This window comes from Manacus vitellinus, unplaced genomic scaffold, assembly GCF_001715985.3.
Source record: "Manacus vitellinus isolate BGI_N305 unplaced genomic scaffold, ASM171598v3 scaffold_17_pilon, whole genome shotgun sequence".
Classification (NCBI taxonomy): domain Eukaryota; kingdom Metazoa; phylum Chordata; class Aves; order Passeriformes; family Pipridae; genus Manacus; species Manacus vitellinus.
Window position 1 is genome coordinate 13,879,245 of NW_021939256.1, and position 18,754 is coordinate 13,897,998.

The window sequence follows — 18,754 nt, forward strand, 5'->3', positions numbered from 1 at the left end:
TTGCTGGCAGGACCACATGCCCATTTAGACAACATCCCATGGCAGTAAGCTAAGGCATTGCCACAGGTAGACCTGTATAGATAGCCTCCATTTCACTTTGCTAGCCTGGCCCTTCATCTTCTCCCATATTGTGTCTACAATGGTGGTGTTCCAACACCACATCCTGAGCAAAGACCCTAGCTCCCAAGCAATCCAGATCTTCCTAGCAGTTAGTTCTATTGAAGCTTAGTCCAATATCAGTTGATGACAACATGCCTCAACAACCAGATCCATATGCTCATTCATGATTGGCACCATTTTCTCCTTCAAATCATCTCCTGCCCCAAAAAGAAACCAGCCACTAGACGCATTTTTAAGACCACCACAGCTACTGTATATAAGAAGGGTAAAGCCTGAGAGAAGTTGTGCTCATTAGATCACACTGCATCTACTGCTACACACAGATCTCGCCCTTTCCACTCTTCCTCCACTGGAGCCCAGTTTCCTTCTCACTTTCCCTTAATATCTTTTAAACTGAGAAACAGAGGCGTCTCAGTCCTAAGTTGAATGCTGGCTAAATCAGGGTACAAAAATTTGGTATAAGGTATCCCAAGATCCCACTCCTCAGCAGCATGAAGCATGGTGAACTTATTAGCCCATCCATGCCTTTAGCTCACCCTGAGCTGCAGAACTGCCAACCAATGCATTCAGGGCAAGCCAGACCAACCTCTTCGCTCATTTGCTTAGGATACAAAAGTTTGGCATACTACACTGAATGTACTGATGTCTGAGGAGATTGGTGGGTTAAAAGACAAGGTCTCTGCTTGACTATGAGTACCCCCGCCCTTTGTGAGCTGCCCTTTGAGAAACAAAGAGACCAGTTCAATTTTAAAAGTCAACAGATCCTGAGGTGCTCCTTTACAGAGTCCTCTAAAACCATCCTCACACTGGCAGCTGAGGCTTGAACTTGACAGATAATGACAGGACCACTTAGTGCCCATCGTCATGTAGGCTATGTGGTGGAGTCATGGCATGCACGACAGGAGAGTAAATAAGAAAGCTAGGAAAGTTGTATCCAAGATGTTGAGAGTGGTTGTGGAATAGCCCATTCATTCTTGATGTGTTCCAAAATAGGTGACCAGCAATCCCACTGCATGAACACTACCTTCCTCTGTGCCCTAAGAAAGGATGGAGCTCAGAGTACAGGAATACATTAGCTTCCTACAAATCAAGGCATATTGTTACCAGTCTCTGTAGACCTATTCCTCTCCTTTTTGAGAACCAAAACCTTCTTTCATCAGCGAGAGGGTATTTATTTAAACACAAAGGAAATGCTAAAACACTACCTTTCCTTTCCTGTATTTGTTTTTATTTTTTTGTATCACTGCCTGACAGTGGTACTAAAAATGCTCTTGCAAAGTTAGAATCTCCATCCCTTCCCCTTTTTTGTAATCCTTTAGCAGTTATATTTTTTCTCCTTTATTAACCAAGTCTCTGCTTTGATGTCATTTGCATATTACTACAGAATGGCATGTTGTTAAATCTACTTCGAGAACAACAGTCCAAGCACAAAGCTGTAGAAGGAGTATTAAGGAAAATGACCATTAAAAAAAAAACCTAAAAAATCAACCAAACAAAGAACTCTTGTAAATGGTCTCTGTTAATAACACAAAGAAAAACACAAGTACAACAAAATGTCTTACAAATAAAACCTTCCCTTTAGCTGCGGGTGTGGTGTTGAAAAACTATTAAATCAGAGCAGAAAAGTGTCAGTTTATGTAGCAGTGGTGCAACTAGATACAAGTATCATGCATATGAGAATTGATTGTTGGAATTCAAAATAAAGAACCCAGAAGGAAAATGCTGAGGATGCAAGGCCTTTCCACTGGTAGTCTGTGTAATAATGCAATGCAGAATTTGATCTAAAGAGGGGCAAAAAGAAGAGACTGGACACAAAAACATACTAAACAAAGAAACTTGCTCATGTTGTATGCATCTGGTCAAGTTAAAAATTGGGAATTTATGGTTGGGTTAGGAAATGCAGAAGAAATGGGTTAGGAAATGGCTTAGGAAATTGAGAAGACAGATTTAAAATGTGAATGATTCTCAATTTACCAAAGAGAATAACAAACTTTCTAGCATGATGTGTGTGCTCTACCTTAGCGTACTTCATCCCAGAGAGAGAATGGGACTTGCATGCCACTTAAGGGTCCCAAAAGCTCAGTTTGGATACAAGAAAAAACTCCCCTGCATTCATACCTGGTCAAGTCTTTCCTCTGTTACAAATCACTTCACCACGACATTGATGGGACAAGTTGCAGACTGATCTAGCAGAAATTCTATATTGCTAATGTCACCGTGATGCATTCTGGTTTTTTTCACTACAGCCTTATCAATTTCTACAACTAATTATATAACTGTACATAAACACATCTCTTTCACAGGAAAAATCCAGTGCAGAGTTCACAGCTCTGTTTTTTTAAAGACATAAACCTGTATTTATACTGTAATAAACACATCATACAGAAAGATGTTGAAAACACAAATTGAAGCATGTTGCTCTCACTATGAAAAATCTTTGCAAACCTTCAGTGCTCTGTAAATAATAAATAACTGAAGGTCATCTCATCAGGTTAAACGTGAGTTGTACTGCCAAGATAGAGTGTCTGCTACAGCTAGGCTGTGCTAGCTAGTACATGGATAAACAGGGATTTCAATTTCCAGGGCTGTCAATCTTGCATGTTTTCCAGCACTGGATTCCACCATATTTTATAAAGATGCAATCTGAAGCCGAGTGAAAAATAATTCAAACTTCTTCAGTGGTGTTGCAGAAAGGGCTTCCAGAGCACATAGATTATTCATTCATTAGTGCAAACACTGCAAGTATGAAAAAATCTGTGTCACACGGGAAAAAAAATTTATAAATGCACCAAACCTGGATCAACAGAGTCAACTCAATGGATCTCAAAACAGTGCCCTTTTCTATAAATTTTTCAGACATTTTCAATCAAGACAAGAGAAAGGAACCAAGAGACTTCAGGCAAATGAGAGATATCTGGAATACTTAAAGGTAGTTTCTCTGTGGCAAGGAATGTGACCTGGAGGAGGCAGTTGAGCCAGCGTGGGAGAAGATGAACCTTAACGCTAACAGAATCTTAAGCACTAAAAAAAAATAAAATAAAATTATAAATCAAAGATCATTTAGTTTCACACCAGGTGTTAAAACCCTGCTTCTAGATGCCATTTATCTCAGAGATTTAACTAGCTTTAATGGGAAGAGTCTCATTTTCTGTAGCAAGAAACAAAGGGTCTTTCCATTAGACACAGTGACCTCATCCATCCCTCTCTGATCCTTCTTCACCCCATATGCAGATTAAAGCACAGCACAATTCATCACTTCAGTACAAAGTTGTTTGCAGCTCAGTGGTCTGTGGTTATGTTACATACCAGGCAGAGTGTCTGAAACAAAATGAAGCTCCTTCAACTCTGAAATTGCTATTGCTGCTTTGAAGCAATGCAGGTTCCTTTTAACAAAGAACAAAAACTACTACTAATAAGCTTTTCATTGTTATGTTTAATTTGTTAAAATTCCACAAGTCCCCAACAAAGGAAAACCTCCAATCACTACACACACAGTGCCACAAGGAACACACCAGATGAGTTAGAAGGGCCAGGAAGAAGGACTTTTCTTCACAAATGGATGAGCTCAAAGAATTAGGTGTGTAGGGAAATGGCTGACCTAAGCAATACTTTAAATTAGTAATGACCTATGTTACATACCTCTTCTTTCCCTTGTAACCGCTTCTATTCTGCAATTCCTTTCCATTTATCTGAAACCACACCCTTGTATCCCCTCTTCCTGCAAGAAAAATACTCTTTCATCAGGACTGTATATCACTATTTGAAATATTCATACCATTTGTGTCTTTGCAAGTTTTGGCCATGTTACTTAGAAATCCTTAGAGTTTCCATTTCAGCTTTTTAGTCTCATTTTTGCTACTATTTTAACAAAATTCATTTTTACCAAGAGCAACTAACCTCTCTAATCTAATGCAAAAAACACTGTTTTCTCCTCTTGTGTTTTTTGATTTCAAGTCCCCTTGGAAAACTTCTCAGAGGAAGTACAGATACTGGTTCAGGAAATTTGAATAGTTTTTAATACTTGCACAGATCCATCCATCTCAGGTGCATAAACCGATGGAAAACCAAAGACACCGTTTCCTTCATTCCCAGTATCTGCTCCTCTCTAAGCTCCTCAAATTCTGTTAATTCTTCAGAACTTTACTCAGTAGTTTCTCAGCTTTGCTTACTTACCTCTTTTCATTCAATTCCTTCAGATAAATTTACCTATTTTCCACTAATCTTCTCCTATGACCATCTTTCTTCCAGTAGCCTTATCTCTTCTGGCCATTTCAATGGCTATCATTATGAAACCCTGCCACACTTTTAGCCTTTCCCCTTAGATGTCATAATATAACTCCAATATTTTGCTTCTCAAACAAATTCACAAACACAGAAGTATCTCCAAATTCAGTACTCTTTTCTTATTGTCTTTGTACTCTCTCTAGGCTTTGCTGTTTCATCTTGCTTATTTTCCCCTCAAAGGATATTCGCTCTACAACAAAACAGGTGTCACTAGAACTTACATATTGAAAAAAAGTGTTCTGGTAATTCCTTTCTACGTGAAAAGCACTACAGACTGTACGGAGAACACAGTAAGCAAAAACCTGAGATTTTTGGACTAAAAACTGAACTCTCAATGAAACAGCTTGAAAATATTAAAACAAATTTAACTGTAATTTATCAAGTGCCAAAATAAGATTAAAAGTATTTATCTTACAATGAGGGAAAAGTCTCCAAGCACAGTGTGAGACCTCAAATTACATAACAGCTTAGCATTTTTAAAAATACTTTTAGCAACAGAGTTCTCTTCTGGGACTGCACCCTGCAACCTTACTGTTTATAAAATAGCATGTAAGAACCACCACAGTGGGTCAAGTTGGCTGTTTAGCCCAAATGAAATGACAAAACTGGCTCAGGTAAAACATTCAGCCTGACCTAATACTCTGTCTCCAGGAGCAGCCAAGAGCAGATGTCTAAAGAAAGAGTGGAAACTAGTGCAGTCATATACAATATTCTCTTCCACTCTCCCCAAAACCCTGCACACTTTCCACAGTATGCTGCTCAGTAACTTCCTTACCTAGAGGTAGTGCCTTTATCACTTCTTTCTTTTTTTTTAATTCCTCTTTTTTTTTTTCCACCTCTTTATCCAACTTTGTTCAGCAGCTCTATACACCCATGAAGCACACATAGCATGCTGTGACAGGGAATTTCAGAATTACTTACTATGCAAAAAAAACCCACTACTTTTTCTAGCTTTAAAACTGTTCCCTGCCTGTTTCACCTCATATCTCTTCTAATACAAAATTAAGTGGCACTGAGTATTCATTTCCCATCCACACACCTCACAGTTTTTATAATTTTATAGACATCTAGCTTTAGCATCTGGCCACTATCTCTTTTCCAGTATGGAGACTCTCATCTAGTTAGTTGTTCCTGTATGAATGATGCTCCATGGATATCTTCTGCATCCTGCTGCCCCTCTTCATTCTTGTTGCCCTTCTCTGAAACTTTTCCAGCTCTACCACACTTGTTTTGAGATGAAGACACCAGAACAGCACACCATATGCCAGCTAGATGGGATCTCTGGGAGACAGCCAGTCTGACCAATCACTAAAAGCCACAGTAGATCAGGTCAGTTGTAGCACTGTCCAACTAAGACTTGAAAGCTCCCGCTGGGAGAGATGCCACCCCACTCCACCCCCAGGTAACTTTATTCAGCGCTGCACTACCCTCTTTGTGAAAAAGCTTTTCCTAAAATGTCCAATCAGAATATTTAATTTGCAATCTGTGTATGTTAACTTCCTGTTACATAGTTTGACACAACCAAGAATGTTGGCCCCATCAGCTTTGTAAGCATCATTCCAGTAGTTGAAGGCTAATATTAACCAGTTCTTAAATATCTTCTTAATCAGGCATTTATACACAGAAATCAATTCTTTCTCAGTATCTTGCCCATATTATCCAATGTCCTTCCTAAAACGCATATGCTAATCAAATTTTTAAGTAATCCACAAACAAGAGACCTATTGTTTCTAGGCTCCCCGATTCCTCATGAACTCCCCTGAAATATGGCATAAAATTAGATATCTCCAAGTACTCAACTGCTGAGACACTTTAAAGCAAGAAGTTGCATGCCACAGTCTGTAGCCGTTCTATTTCCTTCTACCATTCCTAAAAAAACCTAGTTAAACTACATCTGGACCTGTTAAATTGAGAAGGTGCAATTTGTTCCGCAATCTCGCCTACAAATGCTTCCAGCTGAGAAAGGCAATCCAATAAGCCTCCCATAAGAAGAGTTCCAAAACAGGAACCACCCCATGCTTTTCCATAGTGAGCGCAAACACATAAGAATGACTTAGTTTTCTGACATTACTTTATCTCAGATCATTCATTTCATAATGTCCTTAAACACAGGCCACACAGACTCCACAGCTGGCTTCCTGCTATTGGTCTGATTGAGAAAAACATTCATTAGTTTTATGTTTAGCCTGATAGGGGAATGTTTTGGTCCTATTTCCTTCTTTGAACACAGACATGACTTTTTTTAAGATGTCCTCTTGCTTTTAACAGTCTCCTATACCTTGTCATTTAGCTATACAGGTTTCCTTTTTCCTAGGACATTTTTAGACTGATGGTAAGCCTTCGTGTGGAGCCTCCAAAACAGCATCCTGAAATAGTACCTCTCCCACCTACAAACACGTTACTCTTACAGTTCCCCTTCCAGTTTTTCTTTGAACAAACATCCCCATTTTTAGATAGTTTCCCTTTTTGAGCATAGTTTAGGAGAGGCAAGAAGAGAAGAAAATTTCAGGTTCTTTTTCTTGCATTCCACCCCTTTCCATTTCTTCAGTTTCCTTAGGTTAGGGAAAAGAGAAAGGCAGAATAACTGTAATGGTCTACGAAGCCATCTCACAAGTCTTCTTGCAGACATCATCTTACAATCTCTCTATGACATCACCATCTACCCACTGAACAAAATAGTCTCTTACCTACCTTTTAGTCACCATCCCTCTGTAATCACCTACTGCCTCTGTTCAGCCTTTGTGCAAAGCCTAGCACAGGGGGGTCCTGGGTCTACTTTGTTGTATGCTCCTAGGAGTTAAGGGAACACAAAAGAGAAATAATAGGTATTGAAGAGACAGCTCATCAGCAATTCTCAGACATTTATAGCAGACATAAAGCATGTTTCCCAAGACAATAAATTAGAAATGTAAGGCATTTTAACCACAAAGTGTGAACAAGGACCAAACAGAAAGAGACAGAAAAAAAAAATCATTCTTTAAAATATCTGGCAGCTTGGCATGAGAACCAGAAGAGGAGTACTTGCCATAGAATTACCAAAATCCATGGGACAAGGATTTGAGAAAAATCCTTACCGTAAAATTCTGTCTTGGTCCCCTAACTATCACTAAAATTAAACATGCTTAAGACATAGGCTGAAATCTGTCCCCAAGTGAAATCCATGACAAAATTCAGATGGGTAAAACTTTAATGTTCTTTTATTTTTCCATAAAACATAAAAGTTCAAGGCAAAACAATGCAGTTACTGTCTAACTTCTCAAAACAACACAGAAGATATTTTCAAGCAAGAGATGCATCATTAAGTACACTTCAAGATGTTAACCCATTTTGTAGGAAAAACAAAGACAATATAATATTCACAAAATTATCTTGCTTTTTTCTTTATTGAAACAAGAAGGTACTGCTAATCATACTGCTACCTCTACTTGAAACAGCAAGACAGGAACCATATAGCAGTTTCCTGCTCTCAATACCCCAAGATTCACTTCACAAGAAAAAAGCAATATTCTATCCACTATAAGCTTTCCTTTCCTAGATTGAGAATGTCTATGCACAGAACAAATACACTAGCAATCAACAGTTCACCCTTGAACCTAAACAGAGACATGAGACAAAAAAAGGAGTCATTGTTCCACTCTGTTGACTCACTTATACAAAATGACTGTGCTAGATGACTGGAAGTGCTTGTGATTTTTTTTCCAGGGCTTTCCTGATCTATGAGAGTCTCAGGAAATCTGCCAAATGCATAAGCAGTACTGCATAAAAATATTTGCAAACATCGTATGACCAAGAAGAACTCTCCAGGTTAGACAACAAAGATTCAGATTTAGGTTCACAACATCAAAATTTCTCATGAATCCCTTTCTTCTTAGCGCCAAGTACTTCAGATTATAATTTACATGTTTTCTTCTAAATTAAGAATCTATATCATATGCATGCATATACACACCCCTCTGTGAAATTCAGCGACGTCAAACTCCTCTGTAGAAGTTGCCAAGAGTAGACTTAGATAGTGTTCTTCATGGCACAGGGATCAGTCAAAGCTAAAAGAGAGAAAATCACTTTCAATTTCACAGTCCAAGGTGGTGGGAGAAGCTTATATTGTCAACAAGACCTTGCATCACCTCTTCTTTGCCTCACACTTTTCAGAAACTCAAGGACAAATTTAAAACTTGGAAGAGGACCAAATTCTGCTTTTTATATTACTATGTACCAGAGAACACTTGAACACCTCAGCATAACTACCCACCACCCGTGCATGTTGATGACAAACTACTCTGAGACATTCAGTCTGTCAAGTAATTAATTATAACTGTTACTGTGCAGTAAGTTCTACAGGCAACTACAAGAAATCCATCTCTAAGGTGCAGCATGCATCTTACAGATTTATGTACACACTCACTACACCAGAATGAGCAGCTGAATTATTAGGCTTTGAAACATTACAAAGAAGGCTGTATACCTCAATTTTTCTAAACAAGCCAAACAGCACTAGCTCTTTCTATATGCGTTTCAACCTGCCCGCTCTCTCTTCACCACTGACTTCACGATTCTTACTTCTATATAAACATCTCAGATTTTGATTAAAATAAAAGGTTTGGCAAGTTTACTTTTATTCTAATGGTAATAATTACCTAAACAAAACTGGAAAGCAGGGTATGAATCCACCTTACTGATTTAGGGAAAACATGCACACACACACAAACCAACTCATAAAGGTTGCATTTCTACAGATTCACCACTTGCTGCCCTTACATTCATTCATGTCAACCCTGCTGCTCCTATTACTGTGGTGGCACTCTAATTGGGCACAATACAGTACATGTTGTGGGTAAGATAACACCAGAAACTAGCCTGAATATTCACTTAGTTAAGCTAAAATTAGGTCAACTCAGCCAACTCCAAACCAGTCTTACAGAAATTGTAAATAAGGTCACCAAAATCAGAAGACTAACTGCAAAAAAATATCAATTATTTTACTGGGAGATATACAACCATGTTTTAGTTTAATCTCGCTTTGGTTTATGATCATTTGCTAAGGCAAAAAGGCTACAGTGGCTTTGTGTCATACCTGAGTTTCCCATTCTTTCCTTTCAAAATGACTTCTGAAACTGATCATCAGTTTCAGTTAAAGACAAAAACTTTTATGAAAATGGCCAGGGAAAACAACAGACAAATTCACTTTTCAAATAGCTGTTTGTCCCTGTTCTCAATGACAAACAGAGGCATACAACAGGGGAATTCAGCCACGGTACATTTTATTTGCCCAGAAGCACATTAATTTAAAAGAATGGGGGGGTGGGGGATAAAATACACATGGATAAAAATACACATAGGTGTATTCTAGTTGTATACTAGTGGAAGAAATCTTCACTAGATGTAATAATAAACAAATAGGAATGCTGTTTTCTGCTGCTGATAGAATATGGTACTAAAGTTGCTGGTATGACCAAGCAGTTTGATTAAATCTGGCAGGAGTGTGGAGGAGAGTGCACATGCAGTTAAGAGCCTTCGTTGTTCTATGGCTGTGGGCACTGTACTCACATCTGTCTAGTACACTTGAAAAGATATTTGGCTACACACTGAATTGAGCAAAGAAATAATAGCAGCATGTCTAGACAGCATGGCTCGTCTGCACGCTGAGACTTCCCACTTCTGTTGTCGCTGCATGGCATTACTCAGGCAGTGTGCCACAGCAGCTACCTCACCTTACCCAGTCACCTTGGGAGCTTGCCCAGGACTCAGGATTTTCATACAACACCTAATGACAAGAAGTGCTCACCTCACAACACAAAAAGAACACTGAATGGGACAAGAACATGCCTGTTCCACATCACTCCACCAGCCAGCATTGGTTTTTGCTCCACAAAGATGACAGCATGAGTTAGGCAAGCAGCTTCAAGTGACTTCTGCTGATGTTGGTGGGGCTGAAGTAGAAGTGGCAGGAACACCAGGTAGATGAGCTTTTCCCCACTTCAGTGTTCTTACCGGCTATGCACAGGAGAACTGAGCAAATGTAAGTAAACTTTAGGTACTCTTTAAAATCCTATTGAACAGATTATTTGCTTTTGTTGATGTCTGGCAAGAGAGAAAATCTTGTCAAAACCGCAAGTGTACCAAAACTGAGAAGGATGAAACAAAATAAGAGCAGGAATAAAAAGATACAAATATTCACCTTCCTCTTACCTTCCTCCAAAACATGCCTGCATTATGAAAATATATCCTACTTTCAGGGATGAATCAAGGATGAATGGTTACAACAACTATCTACAACCTTGTGCTTCTTCTACAAAAGCTAACATTTTCTTCTACAAAAATGAACTTTATAATATATACTAGCTAATATTACTACTCACCTTTCTGTTTTCACACTGGAAAGATCCTTGTATAATCAAAAAGATCTCACTAAGCCTATCTTATTTACTTGACTAAAAAACGGACATGGAAAGATAGAAATTATTAAGCAGAATCTAGGCATAAGGAACATGGAAGAAACAGGAATATCCTTCTTATAAAGTAGCATTTTGTTTATATGCTTTCCAAATCAAAATATTGGAAAGAGTAAAACCAAATCAAAATAAATGTAGGAATTTTTAGGCAAAAAAGTGCAACAAATGAAAAATCAATCACATCCTTGAACATGCCCCTGTCACTGCTGCTTGAGACCACAGAACCAGCCCACACAACCACAACCTAAACAGACCAATGTCTGCAGACACATACTGCAGAACAGATCAATGTACAGAATGCTACACCCACTTCTGTTCCATGTGCAGAGCTGGGAAGCTTCCAGATCTTGACATATGTGTCTACTGGTTCAACTCAAAAATCACATCTGGACAAAACAGGAGGAGTACCAGGACACTCTGAAGTTCCAGCATTGTTCTTGACTTGCTGAGCACAAGCTCCAAGTCATGAACAACTGTGGACATCCGTACACATGTACTCACACTGCCATACATAAATTACATAAGCAATAGATCTGAGAGCAATAGACTCACTGCACTTGATGTAACATGTGCCAGTGTTCAGGAATATGAGCCCTGGTCATATTCTTCATACTGCTAGCTATACTATTGACCGTGGCATTTTTTTTTCCCCAGTTTTACTGAAAGGGAAGGTCTTTAAAATTAGTTTCATGAATAACACACAGCTTTAACTCTATTTACAGTAACACTTCATTTTCCACTAGGCCAAAATAAGAAAAAATGTAGAGACTGGAGTGCCAGGACAGGAAACATATTGCTAACAGGAAAGCATAGATCAGAATATGTGAAGTTACCAGTAGGCCAGAGCTCTCTGGCTGAAAATTATAAAACAGAATGACATAACATTCATTTGGCTTTGCAGGGATTTGACTAATAATAGCTCATTTTAAGCCACTGAACTTGCCCCACTCCTTGCTTTAACTCTATCTAGGTCAAAGTGACAGGACATGTTAATGTACATTTAACCTTTTAACCAACCACCATAGATTTATAGCCCAAGAGTAGCACTTTGGTCTTGCAAAAAAAACCCCACCATGATTCCCAAAATAGTAATTTTTAAAGTATAATACATTATTAAGACTGCTGACAGAACAAACAGTATTACCTAGTTTAAAATGGTAGAGATGGAGAAAAACACTAATAAAGGATAAATTATTGTGGTCTTGCTCCCACTGAAGTCATGTTTTTTCATGAAGACTTCAAAGAGCAGGGGAAACATGGCCTTTATCCAACTTTCTGCAAATTACACAACTGAGTAATTTTATTTAAAATAAATCAATTCTGATAAAACTCTGATCTCCTTGAGTTTGATAGCAAAAGTTCTTAAAATATTTATTTTTGAGTGTGACACCATTTATCCTTGTGCTTTTCTGATCTTTAACTGAAGTCTACAGGATATTTCTAGTGCTCTGTTGCCACTGATATTTTCTGCCTACATGTCTCCAAACTCTTGCACGGTTTTCTGAACCTGAATTTCACTGGTTTGATAATCCAGGCAGACTTTTACAGTTACAGGATACTGACATGAATAACACCTTTTACCACCTTTCAGCCAAATGGTGCTAGTACTGAGGACACAAATGGCTGAAAGTGTCATGACCAGAGAAATCAACTTCATAATGAAAGTCAACGAAAAAATTATTAAACACTGTAGCATAATGTAGACTGGATTTATTTGTGTGTGTCTGTCTACAAGACATAGATAAAAATAAATGTTTCTAGCATTTTGAGGTGTCCTTAAGATGAAATTTAATAGATGTGTTGTGTTTGGGGTTTGTGCGTGTGCATGTGCATTTTAATATTGCAGAAGGATACCACGGGACAGTCTTCTTGAGAAATTTCCCTTCTCCCCCAAAATGCAACACAGTACAGCTTCTACCTCTTCTACAATTCTCACTTATAAGAAATATAGCCTTAACGTCATTCCACCCACCCTAATAAGAGTGCAACTGCCCATGGGATAAAATGTTATTCCTGTTATGGAATTCTGCCCAGTAATTTCATGTCCTAACTGATTCTCCAATTTAAGTGGCACACTGATAAACTTTAATTTTAATTGATCACCATGTAAGTTCTCCAATATCTATGACAATTTAGGAAAAACAAGCAAAACAATACCCTGTAATCCACACACTTAGTCTGCATGAAACCGAACAGTTGCTCCCTATCTTTCATTAACCAGTATATGGCTCCTTTATTTTCCAAAGAAGGCAAGTAACCTAAGAAAGGTAAAACCAAAACTATGGGTATCAACAGAGATAAATACTAAGCAAATGCATCTTTAAACATGCAAATAAAAATATTGTTTCTCTGACCTTTTGCAAAAGACAGTGAACATTTTTATTCTAGTTTTAAAAAATTCAAATGAAGTTCAGATGACAGACATCTTTTAGAGAAAAAAAAAGTCCACAACTCCAAGGAAAGTCCTGGCTTTTATTTAATATTCTGAAATACATTTGCTGTACTGCAAGATACCAGCTGATACATTTTCCATAGCATAATTAATTCAGAGACATCTGTTTGCTAGAGGACCAAGAATGAATTTGGGGTTATAAGGCCCGGATTATAATTCTCAGTCAGGAACTGATTTGTGGTGAGCTTTGAGAACCTTGATCTGTCCCCACTTCACCATTAAAAATCTGAAGACATTTTTTCATATTGCCTATTTTCTTTAAATAAAACACAAGTTTTTTTATATATCAGTGAACTGCACTGTGAAAACTGCAGTTCCAATTAATAGCGAACTCCTGAGTATAGTGACAATTTCAGAAAAACTTTATGGTTATGTTCTCTCAGTCAGAGAGCCCAGCTGCCTTCTGGAGAAACAGGACTGAACAGATTCATGTAGGTACTGCAGATGCCAAATAATAACAAAAAGACTAATCCTGAATATTGCAGCTGCTGATAATGCTCATTGCCTAACAACGCAGAAACTATTACACTCACTATTGCCTACAGCATGCACTGCTACAGAGGAAAAAAAACCAAAAAAGCAGTGATATGTTTTCTGGGAGAATCCAAGATGATAGTCTGAAGAGGAAAATTCAGCTCAGTGCATATAGCCTGAGGTTATGAAAAAAGTGTCTGCTACTATGCAGCAGGCCCCCATAACCGCGCAGCTGAAGTAATAATACCCCAACAAAATGCCATTACAATGTACAGCATTTAAAAACTGTGCCAGTTTCCACGCATGTTGGTTTATTCCACAAGCTGGCTTATCCACTTTGTTAGTCTAAATGTTCCAAAATGATTTAAAGAAATCATATCCACTACATTTTAAAGACAAGAGACCATATTGAATCCTAGGTAACTCTATTAATTTTAATTTTTTTGTGTATCAGGAAAAAAAATAGATTTGTAGTCTCCTTTTTCAAAAGGAAGGAGAGTTCTTAAACAATACTGAGGGTCGGGAATGTGATGTCGGTTGGTGCAACACATCAACGAGCTTTATAAAATTTAGGTTCCCAGTCCAAAGGTGTTGGAATCACCTATGATATAAGACTATGACAGAGAATTAAAAACAGTTTCTTAGTGTATGGTGCTTTCATATTCTGTGTCATTTTTTTTCCTGGCTTTGATTGTTCTCCTTCAGTGATGGATGTTTTCCTGTTTTCCATCTCAGCATGCATGAGAGAAAGACAAAACTTAACATATCCATCACCAGAACAAGAACACAGCTCAGTCCATCTGGTACCATAGATCTGGTACCATAGATCGCAAACTCCCCTTCCCCCAGCAAGATTCTTAGCTCTTCCACTCGCTCTTCATCATGAAGTTGAATGTTTGAGGGTTGTTTGTTTGGGGTTTTTTTTTTTAGGTGACTGTAGAGATAGCAAGAATATGGTGGTTGTGATATGGACATATTCCAAGACTAGTCTGAAATATTCTTACCCAGGGTCAAATGTTTTCCCCATCAGCAGTGAAATCATTCAACGCTTTGGCATTCTTCTAGCAGCCTATCCCTCCCTTTGCCACCCAACATGCATGCACAGTCCCGTCTTCCCGGCTGCTCACAGCGCTGGAGCAATCACAAATGCCTCAGGCTAAGCAAATATACAGAGGTAAACACTTTAGTTCTGGGCATCATCCCAGAGAGGACACACATAATAATTTCCAAGCTCCTGAACATATTTTTTTTTTTCCTGTGTTCAGTACTAACAAAATTAAGGAAGGAGAAGAGTTTAATGCAGGAGTAGGATCCCTGTCAAGAATTCATTACAACACCTAGTTTATCATAAGTTGTTAGCAAAAGCAAACCTCTTCTATCGTCTTCTGTGCACTAGGCTTAAATGATAAAGCAGGAAACAGATCCCAAAATTACTCGATGCTGTGCCCACAGTGAACTTCCTTTCACAATCCCCTTGCCCTCCTCCAGTATCTCCAATCCACAGAACCTGTACTTATTTTCTACTAGCATATTTCATTCTCACTAAGTAGAGCATGAAGTACATGATTCTGCATTCACCACACTGGTGTCCTACATGTTCACCTCAGGTAGCACAGAAGGAATACCTGGATCTGATTTTGCTTCTGTATTTCAAGTCTGCTTGAGATCCCAATTTCATGTAAAAACACAACATAAAAGAGAGCAAGACGTTTGATGGCTGGTGCTGGGGGTGATCTAGAGTTTTGGTACTCAGGCTCTGGGACAATTTATGCAGAAAAGTATGCAGAGGCACAGGCACATTGTCCTGAGAAAAATTTATTAAAATGCAATGTTAATTTCAGAATTGGATATTGGTTTTTGTTATCTTTGACAATTCACTGAAAAGCACAATTTAGATGGTAATTTATAACTTAACTGTATGAAACAGTAATACATCCAGAACTAACTGCAGTAAACTGACCAATAAACAGGAAACTCCTATCAGAAATGCCTTTAGGAATATTCAAGAACTTGAATGGTGAAGCAGAAGATTTTGCTTACTAGGACAGGATGGTAGGATCCACATCCTGTGTACAAGCGTAAGGTTCCACTGTTTCTGATCACATGTAATTATATAAGAAGAAAAAGGCATTTTATTTAGAACATCTGCATTAGAGCAAGCCCCTAAAGTTCTCCTAAAACAACTGCAGGAAATAAATAGCACAAACAAGGAAAGAGCAAAGACACACCTTACTTGATATGGAAATCCTGATGTAAAGACTGGTATTCCCTTCAGAAATACAAACAATACTGCTGGAAAAGTTGCCACATTCCAATGTTCTCATCCTCCTTCAAAGGTAAGAGAACTTGAAATAATGCAACAAAGAGAAACTGCACCACAGATAAATCTGTGAGATAATCACACTTTGTCTAAGAAAAGATTTAAATTCTACCACAAACTAAATACATATGTCTGGTGCCCATGCTGCGTTTGTTAGTGCTTTTATCCACCACACAACTTATTCTCTCACTTTTTACCCCAAGGTCTGAATTTTTTCAAAACAAATTAATTTGGCTCTCGCATTACATTGTGCTGAAGGCAGTATTGATACACAGAGATTGCAAATGAAAATTAGACCACACAGAAGGGTATACTAAATTATCCCATATAAAAACAATGTTAAAATGGGATTTAAATAGTATAACATTAAAGTAATATGGTTAAAAATATATTACATTTTGATAAAAAATTGTAGTATTTTAAGATCGTTATCACAGACGAGATGAAACTGAACAAAAATGTGTAAACAACAGGAAACATGAAAGCACATTTAAACCCCCAGACCACTTCAAATTTCTGTTTACTTACACTGTGTGTGTACTAAATGTGCTATATAAATACTAGCAGTAGCTCCAGAAGAGATGCAGCTGCATCTTAAGAACGTTTCAGGTTTCTTTTATTTTTCCATTGTTTTTCATATTTTGATTTTCTCAATAAGAAGAGTTCATGGTGAAGCCACTGCTTTAACAAGGATGAGGTATATATTATACACAGCTTACTTTTAGAGGGTCTGTCAGGTATTTGGAGGTTGTAGTTTTTCGTAATTTAGACAACAAGCTGCAGGGCTACATTTCATAGTTTCCTTACAACCTTCTCCCAAGGAAGCATTCTTATTCTCTCATCCAGAAATATGATTAGCTATAAAAAACCTTATCCCCCTTCTCCTTTCTCAGTGGTAGAAAAGAAACTAAAACCAGTTTATCTACTACTGTTAGCCTCCACTGCCAATCAAAATAAAGTCAAAGGATTACAAAAATGAAAATATGTCTTTTACTTTTGTTTGTATCCACACATTTCTATGCAAAGAGTTATCTTCAGATGGTTCCTCTAGTGACACAACAAAGATCTGAGTCACAATCTTAATTGTGTTGCATCTGGAGAACTTGGTCTTTGAGAGATCAAATAAACCTCCCAGGTTACCCAAAATTAGGCCCCAAATACATAAAAACGTTCCTCTTGATAAAACTTTAACCTGTGTTGCAGTCCCTCCTCATTCCCAAAAAATCCTCTTAAGGTCACTGTTCAGATGCAGCAACATTTGGAAGATTTTCTCTACCAACTTCCAGAAAGAGATCCTTTACAGTTTTGTGTGCTACTACTAGGAATAACTAGGAAAAAAAATAGGAAGGGTTTCTCTATTTCCTTGTTGGAACATGTTCTTCCCCAGAAGAGCTATGGGTCTTATAGTTCATCACTAAAGCCTCAGAGTAGGGAGAGCAAAGAGACAATTAGGCAGTTAATATGGTTTGAGATGGAGAGCTGGGCAGTTCTGGAGGCAGAGACCAAAGAACAGGGAAAATAAAGACAAGCATCCTATTTTTACTTTATTTTGCACATCTTCTTATGGCAGGCTGGTGATATATCTCAGAGATGTTAGAATGGAGTTTATTGACACAAAACACGAAGTAGGACATATCCTCCTCTGACTCAGTAATTCCTTGTCCTCCTATCCACTGAATGGCAGTTCAGAAAAATACTAAAAATGAAAGACAGCAATAAACATTTCTTGATACACCAATTTCAGGTATACAGGTTGCCTTCCTTTTTTACAGAATATAAGGATCACCTGCTTTTATAATGGGTAGTCAAGAAAACACCTCATTTTCCTATAGAGCATTAGTGGGAAAGCGCTGCATAGCCTGTAAATGCAAAAGCAGATCCCACTTGAGAGGCAGAAAATCCAGACTCAATGACTAAAGGAAATCAAAACTAATACTGAAATGGAAGGAATAAGGGCAGTCATTAAGTGGGAGGTTAATAAACTCAGCACCAAGAATCTTGTTCTTGTTTACACATTCTTACGTGCTTAAAACTGCAACAAGAGACAGTGCTATTTGCTGTTTCCTGACAACAGACCAATTCATGCCCCATTTTCGCATGTCTTGAAACATCTGTAAATCAGAAGAGTCATTACAGACAACTATAAAGGGTGGGTAGGCTAGGTGCACTATGGTTTCCTTGTTTTTTGTTTTCTGGTTTTTTTTAAATAGAGTAGAATTTACTGCAATTTCTAACAGACTATATAGTACAGGGATTTAAGAAACCTATTGCAGAGCTTTGCTTGCAGTTTGTAAATTAAAATCGGTTTTCTCAAAAAAGCTGAAATTAATAAGAGGAAGCTAAAATAGAAAGTTACAGTTATCACAATATTTTCTCTATATCCTATTGAGTGACATCTTTGGAAATGTCAAAGTCTTTTGACAAAAAATATGACAAAATTAACAAGCTCATTTTCAAGGCTCATCTGTACAATGAGCCTCATCTGTACCTCATCTGTACAATGGGGTATGAAGTCCATAAAAGCAGTTAGTGCTACTCAAGAGCACCTCAGTTCTGACTCTGCAAAGTGCATAATGGAAATCTTGTAGGGAAACCTGTATAGAGCCCTAAGTTAGATGCTCACCTAGTACCGTTAACTGTGTATGCTATATACTG

At 37.9% G+C, this 18,754-nt stretch overlaps 1 protein-coding gene across 3 annotated transcripts in view; it reads right to left on the bottom strand.

Moving 5' to 3' along the window:
• Nucleotides 1-18,754, bottom strand: part of SEMA5A (semaphorin 5A) — a 327,493-nt gene that overhangs the window by 239,595 nt on the left and 69,144 nt on the right. For 2 of the 3 annotated variants that reach the window (XM_029958921.1, XM_018070097.3), the window contains exons 2-3: nt 8,354-8,447; nt 7,096-7,194 (exon numbers count right to left, since the gene is read on the bottom strand). The gene's annotated coding sequence lies outside the window, so the exon portion shown is untranslated. Of the gene's footprint in view, nt 1-3,759; nt 3,841-7,095; nt 7,195-8,353; nt 8,448-18,754 lie in introns of those variants that run through there. The other variant, XM_008922830.4, reaches the window with a different exon arrangement.